The sequence below is a fragment of the Pygoscelis adeliae genome, unplaced genomic scaffold (genome assembly GCF_000699105.1).
Source record: "Pygoscelis adeliae isolate BGI_AS28 unplaced genomic scaffold, ASM69910v1 Scaffold27, whole genome shotgun sequence".
Classification (NCBI taxonomy): domain Eukaryota; kingdom Metazoa; phylum Chordata; class Aves; order Sphenisciformes; family Spheniscidae; genus Pygoscelis; species Pygoscelis adeliae.
The window spans coordinates 505949-515269 of record NW_008825410.1 but is presented as its reverse complement, the minus strand read 5'-3'; the positions used below and the strand labels follow the sequence as shown (position 1 = coordinate 515269).

Sequence of the window (9321 nt, the reverse complement as noted above, 5' to 3'; positions counted from 1 at the left end):
TTACTTAATGAATCTCACATTCACTGCCCTTAGCTCTCAGTTGACAAAGGATCTCACCCAGCGCATGTAAGAGGTTGGAATACTGACTTGATTTTAAAACAGTTGCTAAATTATAGTTTGCAAACATTTTACATTTATATCACACACTTCATCTTGAAGGATCTCGGTGTGTTTGAAATGTTACATAACATTCATTCTTTACTAAAATTCTATCACAAAAACTTTCTGGGCATCAATCTTCTTACTTCCCTACATGCCTTGGAATTAAATCAAATTTAGCTGTATTATTATGCAAACACAAAATCATACCTGCATTAAAAGATTATTATTAGGGCTGTAAAGTCAGACACTTAAAAGATAGGAAATGCTGGAACTGTAACCCTGTGCAATACAATTCCCTTTCCCATACATATGTATCCTCATAGTCTTTAATTTTATGATCATATATTTTCCTATACTCACCCCCTCCCTCAGGGGACTTGTTAGTCCTTGTTAGTGTTCGAGAAAAAACAGGATAAGAAAAAATAAGGTTCAAGAAAAAGCTAGCAGGGGAAGGTAGCGACTTGTGGAGTCCCTGCCTCATTCCTTACGAAAGCTGCAGAGGTTGTAATGCGTGTTCCTCCTTTTCTGGGTGGCTGACTTGATACCCCATAAATCCTGATCGGGAGAAATGCTGAATACGCACAGCAGTAACTGAAGCTAAAGAAACATTCGAACGTGCAGAGCATTTTACATACTACTGAACCCAGTGAAACATGAGGTCCTGGGGTCTCACACCGAGCACTTAAAATTAGCGGACACTTCAAAGAGGAGAAAACACTTCTCCGTCTCCCAGGAATGGTAGAAAATGTGTTAGAGCATTTGCAAAGCACACAGACTGCTGTGATACGGAGACCCAAACTTACTCGTTCTGTACAGCACAATGTGTGCTTATTTGTGACTTTGCATTTCTTCTTACGTGTGTATAGTTTAAGGATCAAGGTAAAGTGAGAGCGCCAAACTCATTAGCAACTGGGGACCTTTCAGAGCTTTCCTCCCAGTTAGCTGAACAGTGCTTTGCCTTGGGACATCCTCAGCGTCTAGGCCAGGGCGAGTCAACCTTCCCCATGCTGCAAAACGCCACCCTAATCTTCATGTAGAGGAGAGCTGTAGGCGCATGCTGCATACCCCGGCGTGGCTCAGGCTAATGACACCGTGTCCAAGAGTCTCATTGCTCGGCTGAGGGACAGGCTGATGAGGAGGTTAGGTCCCCAAACACAGGCCTACGTCAACCGCTTTGTGACCTGAATCTCCTTCCCACAATGGGGAACAGAGACTACCCAGCAGCCCACACCCAATCACCACACCTCCACGTGTTGTCCTACTTTCTTAACTAGAAAGCCCAACCTCTCCTGCGCTCAGATCTTTGCCACACCTCCCTCTCTCCACCACATTCCCACCCTTGCCAGGCTGCAGATCCTCCTTCCCAAATCCCTGCCTTCTCTCAGCGTGTCCTCCCTCACACCCCCAAAGCATTCCTATCTCCCACACTTCATGCATTCCTCAGCTAACAGGGATCACTGGAACATCTCCAGGAAAGACCTCCAAAGAAAACCTCTCCCAGCGTGGCTAATCTAAAAAACCCAAGCCTCCAAGCACATGGAAAGATTAGATCCTTTTAAAGTTGTACAGCAGGTAAATTAGGGTGAATTGCTACGGTGACAACCTGGACAACCATCTCAACTTCCTTCTAGAACACCAAATCTGTCAAAGATGGAAAAAAATGGGCAAAAAAAGTCTTTAGCTTTAGTCTCAAAACCAGCTGGGTTTTAAAATTTTCAGAAAAAAATAAAACAATCTGAAGTAGAAGGGTTCCCAAGTCATTTTTATACTAGAAAGCTTAAAATAAGAGGAACCATATGACCACGCAATAAACTTGAGGGCAAAAAAATTAAGAATGCAGTGGCAATTATACAGGCCATCAGCCTCCATGAAGTGCTTGATTTTGCAATAAGCTACATTCTCATACCACCATTCACTTTGCACGTGACTTCATTTACTCCTTTGCAACAAATTCTCTTATGCAGACAGCATTACACAGACCATACCATCAAACTGACCTTCAAAGCAGACTGCTCCCCCCCCCCCCCCCTTTTTTTTTCTTTAATTGAAAATCTACAGCCCCCAAATATCCCCCCCCCCCCCCCAAATGCTAATAGGTTGCCAGGTCATGTGCTAGCAGCTGAAGGTTATTATTGCAAGAGCACAGAGCCATCAGACTACCTCAGCCTAGGCTTCCCTTGCAATTCTGCTTCTGTGAAGAAAGCAGAAAAAGATACTAACACAAGACAACTGTGGCTCAGCAAAAACCATGAAAGACTTCTTGAGGCAAAGATGCTTTTCTGCCTCAGTGGCTTCCTCCTGCTGCTAGCAATTGATGGGACAGGGCTGCTTTAACGAGGTTTCCAGAATCCTGTAATGGAAAGCAGCTGTTCCTACCCGAAGATTGCGGAAGAGGTTTCCATAATTTTTCTGTCATCTTCTTTTGGTCAGTCTCATTACTCAACTTCCCAATATTGATGTGTTAATAACACCAGCAATTCCAGAGTTGTACTGAAAGTACTTTTTTCTCAAACTCCCAACACTAACTTGAGGATGTTTGCATTGCTATTTGCTGCTTAATACACACTTTTCATTTGTTACTCTTCAAAACATGAACTCCAGAACTTTGTGTTCTACTGAATCGGGCTGCGTGAGCCACACATTTCAATCTGAGCAAGTCACTTACTTGATTGAGCACAGGGCAAGTCTACTTGAAAGGGCCTCCCTTTCTTTTCCCAAGCAGTACAGAACTGGACAAACTGAAGGCATCCAACACCGGCTGAAACACTTAGTTTTGCAGAAACATTCAGATGGCAATGGAAGGCCTTTACAGAGCTATCTTCAGGAAGCAGTAAGGGTCACAGTGAATCTTGTCTCCACCATAAATATAGCACCATAATTTGGGGAGGGGGAAGCTTCCTAGCATTTCGCATTAATAAATGCAATTATAACGTAAGATACTCAGTTATTTAGTTAACAAGGTTAAAGCATTAAATACCATTACTGCATGTCCGTCAACTAATACCTTTATTCTGAAAGCTTGCTTTAAAAAGCAATTACGTCTCTGCTTCTCTACAGTGAACTGCCGAAAAAGCAAGCAGCCAATTCAAATTCCATGAGTACATAGCTGTATTTGTCCCTTTATTAAAAAATTTTTTTTTTTTTTTCATTTGCAGTCATGGCCTACACTTCCAGGATCGCTGTATCTCCCTATGTCTTTGCGTACACCAGCTTTAACAGCTCCTTTGGGGAGAATTCATGGAATTGGTAATAGGTTTTGTAATTTCCACCTTCTGTTTTCTAGTTCAGAGAGTAATCGAATCCAGTCACTACTGCTGTATCTATCTGGCAACTGTTTGTTGGCCTCCATGAAAAGAGTTGGAAGTCTGATTTCCATTCTCAGCAGGCATGTTTGTGTGATACAGATGAACTGCTGTAACTGGCAAATTGGAGGAAATTTCAGCAGAGATTCCTAGGCTTAAATAAGCATGAGAACAGAACTTCTTTCACCTCCAGAGAGGTCTCCTCTTTAACAGTCTTGAGAAATGACAGGACAAGATCAGAGTTTGGATTTCTGCTGTTGTAAGACGCACTTTAAAGTGGGTTTTATCTTTCGAGGCTATCAAACTGACACCCACATGAAATTATTAACAAAAACAAAGCAAGTCATTATGAAATAAAATCTTGAGGCAAAATAAGCTTTATCACTCCCCAAAACTCCTTTCTACCTCTGCTGCATTTTAACTGGAATACGTATTTTATTTCTTTTTGCCATCTCCACATTCCCTATGACAGAAACATTTCACTAGTCTTCATTCTGGTAATGCTTATTTGGTTCCCCATGACGGGAGCTGGTGCGATAGCACCAGGCACTGAAAGATCATTAGTAGCATTCTAGGTAAGTCCATGAATTCTGTCGCACAAGGCATTTCAGAACCAAAATACAAGTTACCAGTTTAGTAGAGGCTGAATGTATGACTAGGCTAAGATTAAAAACTTTATTTTTTATACAAAACAATAATAAATCCAAGCAGATAACGAACTGTCTTCTCATTTTCCACCTTTTCTTCTTCTCTCAGTATAGTCTATCCACAGTTCAAGGTTAAACCACTCCATATTCATCAAAAACTATGAGGTTTCCATCTTGTATCCATGTTTTTCTAATTCAGCTCTGTATAGAAAAAAGATAGGTATATTAAAACATACAAATAAAATACTGTCAAACATTTGACTTTTTAAAAATTAAATATACTGCACAATATACAATCATTTTAGAACATGAACATGTCATGCTGCTTTCTGGTTCATACCAATAACCTTAACCTCACTTACTCTATAGTTCTTCAACTTCAGCTTAGTATCTTAGATCACCAGAAGCGACCTTCTAAGTGACAAATTCAAATACTTGTTTTAATCATAGTTATTGCCCTCTGACCCACCATGGCTGGAATACAACTACATGGTGCAAAGCAGCACCTGTGAGCCTGCAACAACTCCAGACACATTAGAAAAACAGAGTATTATCTTATACCAGTTATTCTCAAGATTTCCTTAAACCAAATGAGCTCACTAATCTGAGCGATTTAAATGCATGTACCTCCAAATTAATTTTAGCTTTTTCTTTGTTTTAAATAAAAATACCAGACTGCACTATTTTTGAATCTTTGTGCAATACACTTTCCAGTGAACAATTCTGAGGGAAAAGGATTGCTTTGTTCCCCTTAGTTGTGGCCAGGACAGCAAGTCAGCAACCACAACCATTATCGCTCCTGCCCTGTCCCCACTTTGCTTCTCACCTGCCTCCAAACACACCAGCCAGAACTGCATCCTGTTTTATCTCCTAGTCTTCGCATATGTGTATCTAGATACAGTAGTAGTCCAAATCTCTAAAAATATTTCAGGTTACATACTTAGTAGTGGAATTTTAGAAGTGGAGGACTGCAGCATCTTCTTTCTAAAGATGAAATAAAAAACATGCTGCAACCAAGCAACATTGCAAACTACCATTTTAACACCAATATACAGCCATCGATACTACAGGCTGCAATTAAGGCACAGTTATTGAACGTTTGTCAAGATCAACTGTGTTTGTCAAGAATTACGCTATCCCTTGAAAGTCTCTTTCACTACGTATCAACTTGTTTTCCAATATTACAGTTTAACTGCCCTTCAACCTTATGAGAAACAACTATACCAAAGACTAGTTTTCTATCTTCTACATAAAGGATCACTTTCACTGGAGTACAACAAGGGAGATCAACCCAGGAACTGTTTAATCAGGCTGTATTACAGATAGTTTGCTCCTCATGCAACATACTGAGCGATTAATTATAAAATGCGAGTTTGTGTTGATGCTTGAAACAATTTAAATTATAATTATACGTCAGTAAAGGATTAACTGAAACTACAAGTGACAAAGAGGATTAAACAACTGGATTAGAGGTATCCAAATTGCGAACATTTTTTTTAAAGCACGTTATGAACAATTACTTTGCTATTGTTGCTTATAAACAGCATGCTCATCACACACAAGAAGGGAACCTTAACATTAATATAGATAACTGTCCAAATGCACAAATCTTCCAGAGATCAAAGAACAGCAATGCTATTTGAAGGCACAGAAAAAAATTTGTAACAACACATTTTGCATACCACATAGCATAGAAGAGAGAATCTTGGATCCCTTGCCATTAAACTTTGCAGTACAATTCAGAATTTTCACATACATGTAGAAAAGTCCTTAGAAAAGTATTTATTCGTGTTAAAGAGTGTCAACTGTATTACAATTTGCAGAGATCTCTGTACTAAGTTGCGTAACACCGCAAAAAGCCTGAACACATCAGGCAGATTTCAGGGCTCACAGTACAATTATTAAAAGATGAAATGCTGATCAGTACTTCAAACTGTGCTGTAAACCCTTAAGTCTCGTTCTGAAAAGCTTTAGATAGAAAAGCACAAAGCAGAGCTTTCACTTGTTTCAGATCTCTATTTTTTAAAGTAAGCAGATTTCAAACTCCCAGATATTAACTGAACAATACCATTTTAAACATTTTGCCCATCTTCTAAAACAGTAAGTTAAAACCAAAATTACCTTAACTGATTGGAGAAATCATCTTCGACATTGTCATCATCCCAATTGTCTTCCCAGACGTGCGCATCTTCATCTTCATCTAAACCAGTCCAATCTAAAGACAGAAAAAGAGGTCTAAATATTCTATGCTGCGTTGCTTTGGTACCATGCCTTATTGACAGATTAGCTCAGCCTCTGGGTAAGGTAGATTTCGGCTGGTAACAAATTTCTCTCTTTAACAGAAAAGTCTGGATCATATTTAAGTCTTTATGAGATCAAAAAGCGCAGAAATATCTAAAAAAAACCCCACAATTTCTTGAATTATAATAAAAACACAACTTGGTTAAAAAAAAATATTACACACATCACATCATGGCTTGCAGGATTACACATTCATAAGAGACACTTTGCATACAAATGGACAAGCTGTAGCACCATTGTAAAAACAAAATAGTATTGAGTACTTGACTCCTAAAAGCTCAACAAAAAGCATACAATTCCAGGTTTGTATTTAAATACTTCTTTTTTCCTGATTAAAAAAGTAAATATATATCAAATGCTTTTGCCAAAACACATACACACAGATCCTCAGTTCACTGAGATCAGACGCTGACAGTCTATGGATAAAGGCCAAAAACGTATGCGTGATGCAGAAGCAAAGGCAAATTGAAAGAGGCATCTGCAAACAGCAGTTGCTACCCGTATCCAGCTACTTCTAGGTTCCCAAAACAGCAGAAGCTGTTTCCTTAGAGAGGCAAGACACTGAATGTCCATTTGCTAACTTAATTTCTATTTTTCTTATAATCTGGCACATCACCCTTGACAAATTACTGATCACCCACTTAATGCTTCATTATAAAAAAAAAAATTACTATCAAACTAGTTAGTTTAGAAAAATAACAAAAAATGAAAAATCAGGAAGGCTCAGAATCACTGTGTAAATACAAGTCAGTTTACTTCACTAGGGAACACAGTTTCTCAGTTTTCTTTTACTGACAGACACCAAGTTTTTTCTAACATTACCAAAATAAGAAGTACCCCAATTTTGACACTCGTGACCTTGTATTTCTCAAAGTCTGTTAGTATATTTAAAGAGATAACACTGTTCTTCCCCTTACAATTCAGTAAGCTATCTGCTGCCCATCCAGACTATGGCCCAAAGTAACATTAAACATTGATGGAGGTATAGGGAAAAAAAAGCTAGTAGGGTAAAAGACTACAAACTAATTGACTGTGAACAACTAACTTTATAAGAAGGAAGGTTGGTCCTTGCATTTTCTCCTCTGTTTCTAACACTGACAGGCAACAAAATTAATATTTGAGATTCACCAGGACAAGAAAATCCATTTGTAACTGATTAAAGAGACACACATGTAGAAGGCATTACAATTAAGCTTCCCTACTCAAATAAGTCATATAATGGGAACAGATGAAGGAGCATAGAAACCCTACTGGTCCTAAGGACAGCAAAAGAACAAACTGGGAAGAAAAGGTGAAGAAAAAAATGCAGTAAAAAAAAATGCATTATTTTAATTTAGTTGTACTGCTAGTTGCTCAAAGGAAAGGATTTTGATTTTAGAACTATCTGCAATAAGCTTTGCCTATTTATATGCAATGGATATTTTTTTTTGTCAAAATAAAAAAAGCTTTACCACTCATCACTTATCTGGATTTCAAAGATACAAAAAACAAAGCTCAAAAGAGTTTAAAATGAACAAGGCCAAACTTTTCTATCTACTAACACACAGTAGTTCAGACAGATCTACAAATCTGAAAAAAAAAAAAAAAGAGATCTAGTAACTAGTATCCAGCACAACATACAGCAGCTTCAATCATAAAAGGTCAGTTGGGAAGACTGAAAACACGCCCCAAATCACACTGAGCAAAGAAGAGTCAGAAAGGCCCATGTCATCTTCCACAATGCAGGGGGGAAGAGAGTGAAAGTAAAGCCTAAATTATATTCTCATCGCTGTAGCTACAAGATTCTACAGTAGCTGTATGTTGACACTATACCCCAGAATTGCATACTAAAGTTATTATTCTCAGCTGCATTATATGCCTGTGACTAAGTAAAAAAATGATATAGCATTATCTGGGATTGAAAGTATTAAGGGCATTTGGGAGTCTGCTACCATTAAGTATTACTAATATACACCAAAATTACAAAATCAATTTTGATAAACTTGTCATGGCTGGACGCCTTAAAAAATACTTTAATATACTAATCACTGATTGCCATATTATGCACTTGGGAAAGGAAAACAAAAAACAGTTTTTAGAGTAGAGGATAAAAAAACCTAAACCCTACCATTTTACACACTACATTCTACATTCTGAAAAGCACTGTACAAAAAGTTCTTAAGTGACCAATTCACATATAGCATGATAGATTCCAGTGTACTTCAAATAAAGTGTCCTATAAAAACAGGACACGTGCTTTTGATACATGAACTTTTTTTGATAAATTGTTTGAAGAGAAATTTTAAGTCGGAATAAAAGAAATTCCCAAAAAGCCAGTGCTTTTATCCCTTAACATAAGTTTGCATTACGCAATTTCCTTTGGATAAAAACTGGGTAACTACACAGTTTTTCTGCTGCATAGAAAGTGGTGTTTTAATCGAAAGAACAGCAATTTGGCATGGGTTTGAGCACATTTATCATGATTCTTTCCTAAGCACTGAAGATAACATTCAAAGTGGTCTGAACATTCTTTATAACCTCTCAACACTATTATCTCACTTGAAGATTTAAATGGGCCTCTTTAGTTCTTATTTTTTGCAAGATAGATCAGCAAGAAGCCTGGTTGTGGTCACTCTTTAATAAATTTCTGTTCTACCCAGAAAGTTTGCACAGTACTTGGTTTTAGTAGTACAGCTAGATTCAAGTAGAATTAATTTCACCTTCTGTAACAGCAATTCAGTGCTCTGACCAATCCAAGGTTCAGAAGCATGCTTCAAAGACTTCCTTCATCCCTGCTGCCAATACTTAATTTACATTAAATAAGATAAACAGTTTTTGCCTGTTTAGGAAACATATGGAAAAGAAGGGCTAGTCATCTCAGTTTAGCTATCAGCTCAACTACATTAATAACTTTTTCCGTCAATAAGTGCAAAAATATTATTTTTACTGGTACTGAAGGATTCAGAACACCTAAGGCTTGTGAGGCCACA

At 38.0% G+C, this 9321-nt stretch overlaps 1 long non-coding RNA gene across 1 annotated transcript; it reads right to left on the bottom strand.

Moving 5' to 3' along the window:
- Positions 1–3086: 3086 nt before the first annotated feature.
- On the bottom strand, positions 3087–6262 carry LOC103922369. Its single transcript, XR_663879.1, has 2 exons — positions 6173–6262; positions 3087–4252 (listed from the first exon to the last, which is right to left on the bottom strand). It is a non-coding gene; the product is annotated as an uncharacterized LOC103922369 (long non-coding RNA).
- Positions 6263–9321: the final 3059 nt, after the last annotated feature.